The following is a 10,705-nucleotide window of genomic DNA, read 5'->3' on the forward strand; positions in this document are numbered from 1 at the left end:
ATTATATATAAATCATGTATCTCTTGTATTATCTGAGTGTATAAGAGTTTGAAGTAGAGAACTCAACATTGTTTATGAAACTGCAGAGTGTTATTATCATTGATTGAGTATTCTGAGATGTTGATTCTTATACATAGTTCTGAGAAGAATTGAGATGCTTCTTGATATACTGCTTTGATAAGTATTTGAAGAAGTTCATTAGTTTGAGCTGTTACATGCTATAATTTATTCAGTGTAGATTTGAGAGCAGTTGAGATATTGATATCAGTATCAGTGTTAATGTCAGTAGCAGTTCAGAGAGAGAATGTTCTAATTGAAGAAGTATATATAGTATCATAAGCTGTTTCATCTTGATTAACTAATATCTTTAAATTCAAGAGCTGATACTCTTGATTCATTCAGTGAGTATCTGTTATATCAGATAATATATCTTACTCTTGTTATAAGAGAGCATCTATCATCAAGTTCTGACTGTCAGAATGATAGTGTATTGTAAAATGAAAGTGACTTAAGAACTCAGATCATTGCATCTGTTGTTTAATAAGTTTATAAGTAGTTATAAAGTGCTTGAGATTCTTATGATCTGTGATTATCTCAAATTCGGAGATACTTCAGAGTTCAGAGTATTATTCTTCTAGACAGTGTATAATTATGAGAAGTTTCTTATCATAGATCTCATAGTTGCATTCTGCAGAACTCAGTTTCTTAAACATGAAAATACATGATTATAAGATATCTTTATCATCATATTATAATATAGCTTCTTCTATAACATAGTTAGAGAAATCAGCTTCAATAACTATCTTATAATTGAGATTGAATATTATCAGTGAAGAAGTATTAATGAACATCTTCTTTATCTGTGTAAATGCAGCTTCAGTGTCTGCTGATCATTGAAATACTGAGTCTTTCTTAGTGAGTTCTATAAGTAATCTTATGATATCTGAGAAGTTTTGTATAAATTGCTGATAGAAGTTAGTAAATCTGATGAAGCTTTGTACATCTTTCACAGTATATAAAGCCTCTCATTCAAGAATAGTAGAGACCTTCTCAGAATTCATTTGAATTCTCTTATCAGCTTCTATGATAAAGTCTAGATATTTTATACTTTTAATCTTAAAATCATACTTATCTATATCTATCAGCAGTTCTGCTTTCTGTAGTTATTATAATATCTTTTGTACATGTTCTTGATATTCTTTGCTGAATTTATCAGTGAAGATGAGAATGTCATTCAGATATATAGATATGAATTCATTAAGAAAGTCTCAGAGTACTCAGTTGATATACTTCTGAAATATACTGAGAATGTTAGTCAGTTCAAAGAGTGTGACTACTTATTCAAAGAGATTATATTGTGTTCAGAATACTGTAAGTCACTCATCTTCTTTAATAATGTGTAGATTGGCCGCCGGGATCATGAATTTCACATTTAATCTCATTTAATCTGGTCTCATACATTTCTTGACGTGAATCCCGCTGGGACTGGCTATCAAAAAAACATGTAAAGTGACTATATATCAGATCTTAAAATGAAACCATGACTTGAAAAAAATGAGAAAGTGATTTCATTTGGTCTCATTTAGTCTCATTCTTGACATAAAGTTACTATTTTTAGACATTTTAAGGTTTTCTTTAGACTATTTTTAATTTTTTAAAAAGTAATGCTTTTTGATAATACTCAAATGAGATTTAAAGTCATTTAAAGCAATAAAAATAATTTAAATTGAGAAGTGAAAATCATGATTTCATTTGAAAAATGTGATAAGAGTAGACAGTAAGTTTCACTGAGACAGTATGAGACTACTATCTAATCTTAAAACTGTGTAATGAGAGCAGTTGAATTGATAATGAGACTATCAAAAAATCTGATCCTGGTTTTAGACACGGTCACACGGTCAGTCTAATAATGTGAATCTTATGAAATGTGATAATAATATTTAACTTTGTGAATTATTGAGCGTGTCTGATATGAGCTAGAGTTTCATTAATAAGAGATAAAGAATAATGATTCTTCTTTATTAATCTGTTCAATTCTTGATAATTTATACAGAACTGAAGTTCTTCATCTGATTTCTTTGCAAAGAGAATAGAAACTGCAGTGAAAGAGTTACTAATACATATAAATTCTTTATTCAATAGATCATTGAGTGTCTTTTGAAGAAGAAGAAATTCATCTTGACACATATTATAAAGAGAGTATTATAATAATTCAGAGTTCTTACTGTTTATCTTTTTTATCTTAATACTATGATTCACTTCTGAACCTTGTAAGAGAGAGAAATTTATAATATTATTATCTTATCAGAAGACATCTAGATATTTATAATATTATTAAGAGAGTTTTGTATAAGAATCTGTTATTATAATATGAAATAACTTTTCTAGAGTCTTTTTAATATTAGTCAGACTGATGAAATAGATTGATATAGAATTCTGCTATCAGTGATCTTATCAGCAGTTTTAATAATACCTTCTTTTTCAGAGTATTTTATAAGTATTGACAGAGATCTGTATAAGATTCATAGTCTTATAAATATTATCTTTATGAGTTCTATTATTGTTAGAGAATATCAAGCTTCTATTTCAAGTATTTAACAAGATACTTTGTTCAGATAGTCAGACAAGTTCTAACATAAGATTATAATTGAGATTATCAACTTCATATATATAGACATCTTCATATTAATATTCTCTTATATCTATGTTTAGTTTCATTATATAATGAGTATAAATGTCTTTTAAACCATCAAATTCTGTGAGAAGTTGAGATTTTGATAAGAGAATATGCTGAAGATTATAATATCTTATAACTGAAGATTTTATCATTGCATAGTAGCATAGACTGCTGTCTATCATAGCTTTCATATTATACATATTATTAACTACAGTATATATAAGAATTGCATTCATTGTCATTTTCTCTTTAAATTATTATTATTCAATCTTTTCAAGCTTCTGTTTATAAATTTAAACAGAAGTTAATCTTTTCTCTGTTTCATCAGCTTATTCTTATAATTATCTTTCAAATCTTTCTTCACTGCAATGTGATTGACACAGACAGATACTAATTCATTTCTTAAGTAAGAAGATACATAGACTGATCAGCAGTTGAAAGTAATATACTCTGATCAGTTACAGTTAATACACACTTCTTATTAATATTAATCAGTGACTTCTTTGAGAGTGATCTCAGAAACTCAGAAGTCTGTTCAGATAGTGAAGATTCTTGCTTATATATAGATATTTGAGTCTACTCAATTCATGATATCTGCATTATTGTTATTCTTCAGTATAAGTGTATAAATGACTGAGATGTAATGTCTTCTATCACTATTCTGTATACTCTTGAGCTTGATAAGATGATTATTCAATGTCTGAAGCTGTGTGCAGAAGTCATTATATGATTCAAAGATTGCTTGAGCCATCGTACGATTACAGGCGTACGCCGGCTTCTTATATATTGTACACTAAATTAATTAGTGGCCGCTATGACCTCTTTACACTTGTAAGCAAGTTCAGAAGCGGCTGCATTATTATCTGACAGTTATATATTCTTTCAAATCACATTCTCTCTCATCAGATTTAGTCACACTCATGTGATTATAACACTCACTCTAGCTTCATGCGGATTAGTGTGTTACTAGTATTTACAATCTTGTGATCTATCTCTGATTCAGCTAGTATTCTATATACATTCTTATAAAGAAACTTTCACTATATTATATCACTTATTCACTAACTTTTCTCATTCTTCAATTATCTTCTTTATTATTATTATCATTAAATACTACTATCTTCTTCAAGATTTCTATCTCTTCTTCTGTCTAACTCTTTTCATCTATTTATCTATCACATTATACATGTTTCTGATGATGGCCTCTCATTCTCATAACAAGTATTCTTATAGTGCTCATATCAGGCAGTTTATTAGCAGTAAGTGTAATACATTGTGAAATGTGATCAGAACTTATTTATCTTCTAACAATTATCAGAATATACTACTATAAATGACATATCTTCTTCATCTTCTTATATACTCTTGACTGTTTTCCTTCTCAGCAGGTTTCTGATCATGTTTTCTAGCATAATTTTGCATGAATGCAGATGCTAATATATTTATTTTTATTTGCATAGAATCTTCACATGTTGACAGATCTGTATCTGCTAATAATAGTGAACTCAATATTGAATCATTGATTGAGAACTTGAAGAACATGATAATGAAGAAATTATCTGTGTCATATGTGACTGAGTCTTCTATGTCTCTTTCTGCCTTCTCTGTTTCTTTCTCTACTGCTTTCTCTCAATCTTCTACATCTATTTCTGTGTCTGATTCTCCTGCTTCTGCTATCTCTGTCTCTGTGTCTGATTCTTCTACTTCTGCTACCTCTGCTTTCTCTGATTCTGCTGTCTCTGCTTTCATTATCAGCTCTCCTCATTTTAAGAAGATGTTGTGTAGACTTAATAAATCATGTTTCTCAGTATATATGCTTCTGTTCTTCTTACTAATCTCTAGAATAATTTATTGTATAAAGACTGTGTACAATATGACTATCTGAAGCTCAGCTACAGACATCAATCATTACATTCATTTTAAATATTTATAATGAGACAATTATTCATTCATATCAGAGAATGACTTCTTCTCTTAACAGTATTAAAATTATAAGTCTTTTTCTTTTTCATCTTTTCTTTCTGATGCTGATTTTTCTGTTCTTAGGAAAAATTATTATAAGTTTTATTATGCATGAAATTATGATATTCACAGATATTAAGAAACTTTTTATAACTGTGAAGTTCAATATTATAGAAATATCTACTTTGATAAATTTCTGCAGAATGATAGATCTGTATCAGTCTATTCTCTGATATCTGTTATCTGACTTTGTAATGCAGACAAAAGATATCTGTGTTTTCAGAAACAGAAATGTGAATATTATACTCTTTTACATTCACAGATGTGAGGCTTATACATCTTGTCTGAGATGTTATTGTAAAAATGAGCTGTTTACATACTGTGTTCTGCTTTCTGCATTTCTCTGTATCTCTCTCTCTCTTTCTGAGAAGCCTTGTATGTGTTGTAATTATGTGTACAATTCTAAGATCAGTGAGTGTTCATTTGATAATTGTTATCTCTGCTTTTACAGTTTCATATGCTAATAATAGTTCTTAGTTGCTTCAGTGTCAGAGATCATTTTAATTGAAGATAACAATGCTGTTAAGACTATTCTCTCTCACTCTTAAGCTTCTTTCATCACTTTCTCTTCCTTCTCTGCAGAGAAGGTTGTGTGCATATCAGATTGTAAGTGTTTGACTCTGAGTAACTCTCACTGTTGTTTATTCAGTTCTGTGTCTTCTTCTTCTTTCATTTCTTCTATTTTCATCTTCTCTGCCCTGACTTCTAGTTCTGCAGGTCCCGCGCTCTTCTTCAATTTTTCTATGTATACACATATGCATTTCTATATTGATATTTCAGTCAATCTTGTGATAAATGACATTAATGTTATATACAGAGCAGTAGAGAAATCAGAGACATGTGCAGTGTTATTATAAGAGTGACTTACAGCTCTCAAATCTCTTACAGATTTTAAGTTTTGAGATTTCCTTTATTTTTGATGTTTTTCAGGTGATGTGATGTTGAACATAGCTTAAATATATAATGTATGAAAATGAATGAGATATGTATGATAACATTTGTCTTTTACAGCTGATTCTTACAGTTGATGATCAATTCATTTTTCTTTTCTTACACTTTTTCTTTATCTGTTAGTCACTACTCTTACATAATCTCTATATAATACAGTGTTTAATGACTAGGTTCAGCAGCTTTCATCTTTTATAATTCTGTCTCATATATGATACTGTCTCTTTTCACTCACTTAGATCACTATAGTGAACAGCTTATTAAAACTAATCTCATCTGATCTCTGAGTGTTCTTAGAGATTAAGATGACTTAATCTCATATATCTGTGAATGTTTCTGATGCTTCATTCTCTGTTATCTCTGTGATTGAACTGATGTAAACAGTTAAATCTAACTCTGAATTTCTTTTTCTTCTGTAATCTGATTCATGTGCAAGTCTGCTGCTTTGAGACTGCTCTTTATCACATTGCACTTACTATCTGCAGTGTGTTATCATATGATCAGCTATAGTCTCATCACTTATTAAAGTATGATGTTTATCTGATTTCTTCATTTCTTCTCATTCTTTTCTTATAATTATGAAAAGATTGAAATAAGTGAGATTATCTGATTTATAAGTGTCTATGATTTCTCTTACTTCATAAGACTTTTCAATTATAAGTGTCTTCTTTTTCAACACTGATAATAGTGCTGTAAATAATTGTAATCTGCTTAAGTCTTACATCTTTGCTTTCATAAGTCATGAATTATTTATTAAGTTATATAAGATCTGTCTCTCTGATTCTTTCAATGCATACATTCTCAGAGAATGTGATTTAAGTATTTTATATAGCTCAAATCACCTAGGTTGAAACTTCTCAGAACTCTCATTATATATAAGAACTTATGTTCTCACCTTGAGACTTGATTTCTTAACTAGTGAGTCTCATATTCTTTTCAATTGAATTGCTCAGTTCAGAAGTAACTTGTTAGCTTTTGTGCATGTGTGACTAATCTCTTTCAATCTTGATTTCATATCTGTAACTGTTGTGTCTGTAACTGCTGTTTCTGCTGTGTCTGTAACTGCTGTTCTCTCTCTCATCTTTTCTGAAGCATTCTCTGAGATGCGCGGATGCAATTCATATAACAGATAGAATGATGAACACTTGAAGACTGTATACTGTTGAATCTGCATGATTAATAGCATCTGTCTGAGATATTCATCTCATAGTCTTGTAGACTTGCTCACTAGATATTTCATTAGCATGTTGCTTAAGATTTGATTCAAGTATTTCATCTTTCTGTTTGTCTGTGAATAATATGATGTTGTTCTACAATATCTTATCTGTAACTGACTCATGAAATACCTCATCACTTCTTCTATGAGATTTACACTGTTATCAGTCAGAATCTCATGCAGCATTTCATAGTTAACATAGATCTCATTATATAGAAACTTTACTATCATCTTCTCTGTTATCTCTGAAACTGCTTTCATGACTGATCAGTCAGTAGTGTAATCAATAGCAGTGATTATTCATTGATTTTCATTTAATATTCACAGTAATATGTCTATGAGATTCATCTCTCATTATTTAAACAGTTGTATTATATACTTTATCTGATGTTATGCTTTCTCACATTCTATTTCTTTCTTAGATTCTTTCATAACCTGATAATTCAGGCACTTGTGAGTGTATGTCTGAATGTTCTTGATCATGCTTGATCAGTATACTCTTGATTTGAGTACACTCATAAGTTCAGAGCTTTCTAAGTGACTGAATTTCTTATGCATGTGAGTTGTCAAGTTGTGTCTAAATACATATTCTAGATAGGAAGCTTTCATATATTCTAGATCACAGTAAAGTACAACATCATTTTTTAATTTTCTCAGCTTGAACTTTGAAAGCATCTCTTCTACTACTTTCATGAGATACTTATCATTTGATATCTTATCATTCTTTCAGTGAGAGATCATTGTATTCACTCATTCTGATTTCTTATATCTTCTCAGTGCATTTAATGTGAACTTCTCTTATATCTGATTCACAGAACTCTCACTCATGAAATCAGATCTGTGTCTGATTGCATCAGATATCACAGTGTCTGATTTCTTTCAGTATTTTATATGAAGATTATACACTTGAAACTGTGAGATTCAATGTGCTAAGTATTTGAAAGATTTTATTATTAATTATAGATAGATAAGACTTTTATGATCTGTGATCATCATTGTTATATATCTGTTATTAATATATCTATTTCATAATATCAGTATATGCTTGATCACTAGCAATTTCTTTTCATATACTGAATAATTGAGCTCAGTGCCTGATAGTTTTCTATCATTATATATCACTGAGTGCAGCTTGCTGTTCTTACTCATCTGTAGAAGAGCATCTCTGATAGCTCATTTAGATGCATTCATCTCAATGTAGAAAGATTTATCATAATCTGATTGAATAAGCACTGAAGATGTTATTACATGTTCTCTTAGTATGAGAAAAGCCTCTTCACACACAGTATTTCAGATGATTGAATAAAACTTCTTCTTTTACAGATTTGTATTTATTTCTCTTAAGAGATCTGAGAGTGATGCAGATATTCATGTGAAATTCTTGATAAATCTGTGATAATATGAGATTAACTCAAGAAACTGTTGTATATGATGTATATTTCTCAGTCACAGTTAATTCACTATGACATTTAATTTCTTCATAATGAAGTGTATACAGCTATCACTCACTATATATTCTATGAACTTTAACTCTTCTGTTTTAAACACACACTTTGTTAATTTAATATAGAGCTTATACTCTGTCAGAGTTATAAGCACTTTATTAAAATGCTTCAGATGTTCATTGTATGAGTTTGAAAAGACTAGAATGTCATTGAGATATATAAGATATGAGATTTCATTCTATTTATAAAGAATTATATTTATCATTATTTGAAAGATAATGAGTGCATTTGTCAGACTGAATGACATTGTCAGAAATTTGAACTTTTCTTATTATATATTAAATATAGTTCACAGAACTGACAGTTTATCTATATAAATCTGTCAGTATTCTGAGAGAAGATCAATTTTTAATAGATATTGAGTGTTTTCAACTGTATTCAACTGTTATTAAATCTGTGATAATGAATATTCATTCTTAATTATAAGCTTATTAAGTGCTTCATAATTAATACACATCTGTCACCTCTTATCTGTCTTTTTCATAAATAGAACTGAAAAGCCTCACATGCTTGATGAGAGTTGTATGAGACTATATTCTAAAAGGTCAGTGATCTGACACTTCTATTCTTTGAAATGTATTTGTGACAGAGAATATACATTCTGATTGACTGGTTTTGCATTCTCTATGTCAATCTCATGTATGAATTCTCATTCTGACAGTAATTCTGATGAAAGATCTGTTCAGAAGATCTTTTCATACTTCTTCAGAAGCTTCTTCATATACTTATTCTTCTGTATATTCTTTATCTTGATTTTCTCTGCTTCTGAGTTCTGTATAATATACAGAATACTTTCAGATGAGGTCTTGTAAATCATTCTCTTTACTTATTGATATATAAGCAGATTTATCTCTTCTATATCAGAAGTGTGAAATGTTCTTCTTATATCAGTTGATAGAATTGTATGAACTGTTTTCTTTCTATCAGTCAACTGCATATAATATGTACATCATTGAATCTGTGAATTGAATCTTTGAAATCAATCAAGTTTAAGAATAAGATCATATTTTACATTCTGCAGCTTTCACATCTAAATATAGTAAGATCATTCTCTGAAGTGCAAGAAAACTCTTACTCTTATGAGTAATATCAAATATCAGTTATCAGATAATCTTATATGTCAGAGATTCTTCACTCAGCAGATCTCTTTCAGTCTTCAGATTATATAATTATTAATATATTATATAGAAGCTTCTGTGTCTGCTAACACTTTTACAGTCATCTCTCAATTCTTATTCAAGTATCTCTTATACATTAACATTTCAGGTCTTAAGATATTGAGATAAGTATTCACTTCATCATTCTCATCTGCATCTTATTCAGAAGTCTGCTTTCTCTTAATATTCACAGAATTCAGAGAGTCATCTAATATGAACATCTCTTTCACTTTGAAGACTTTTTATAGAATATCAGTGAGTGTCTTCAAGCTCACTGATTCCGCTAGTTTTTTAACTCTCTTGCTTCTCTTAACTGTGCATGCTGAGTGCAATCTTTTATATCATAATTTTGATATTCACAGTTGAAGCAAGCTTGATACTCATGATATCAAGATTTTCACTCAGAGAATTTCTTTTTCAGAGAATTCAGTGCTTTAGTGATGACATTCAGATCTAGATTTATTATATTCAGATGTGTAACTTGTGTTATAGAAGTCTGATTATCTGTTTTTCACTGAGATATACTTGATTACAGTATTTTCTGTTACAATTGACTCACTTATTTCTGTATAATGAGAATGTTATACACTTCTTTCACTGTGTCTGATTATGAGATTAAGCATTTTCATTTCACTCTCAACTCAGATATAAGATCATGAATAAAGATCTATAAACAGAAAGATGTTAAAAGCTCTTCATTCAATGTGAGATAGTGTAAACTGAAGTGTATGAGATATAATATAAGATGACTTACTTATCTACACTCAGTGAAGTATTCATAATACTTATCTCATATATTCACTTTCTCAAAGTTGTGTAAGATTCATTTGAAAAACTCATTTCATATTCATGAGAATGAATATTATTTCAGATCTGTGAGATTTATCTTTTTATCAGTTATTCATAATAATTTCAGTTTTCTGTATAGAAATATAGCAGATCTTAAGACTTGTCAAAATTCTGTTAGCTATCTGTCTGTGAGTTTATGTTTAATCTGATAATATAATTACATCTGACTTAGTCAGCTGATTGCAGCATCATTTTTTCAGTTGTTATTAAAGCTTAATAATTTCAGCTGATCTTCTGACTTGATATATCTTATACTCAGATTCTCATTCTGTACAGTGATCTCTGATGATGTGTATGCTTCTGAAGAGATTGTGAATAATTGTAATAAGAT

This window comes from Blastomyces dermatitidis, assembly GCF_000003525.1.
Source record: "Blastomyces dermatitidis ER-3 genomic scaffold supercont1.7, whole genome shotgun sequence".
NCBI lineage: Eukaryota > Fungi > Ascomycota > Eurotiomycetes > Onygenales > Ajellomycetaceae > Blastomyces > Blastomyces dermatitidis.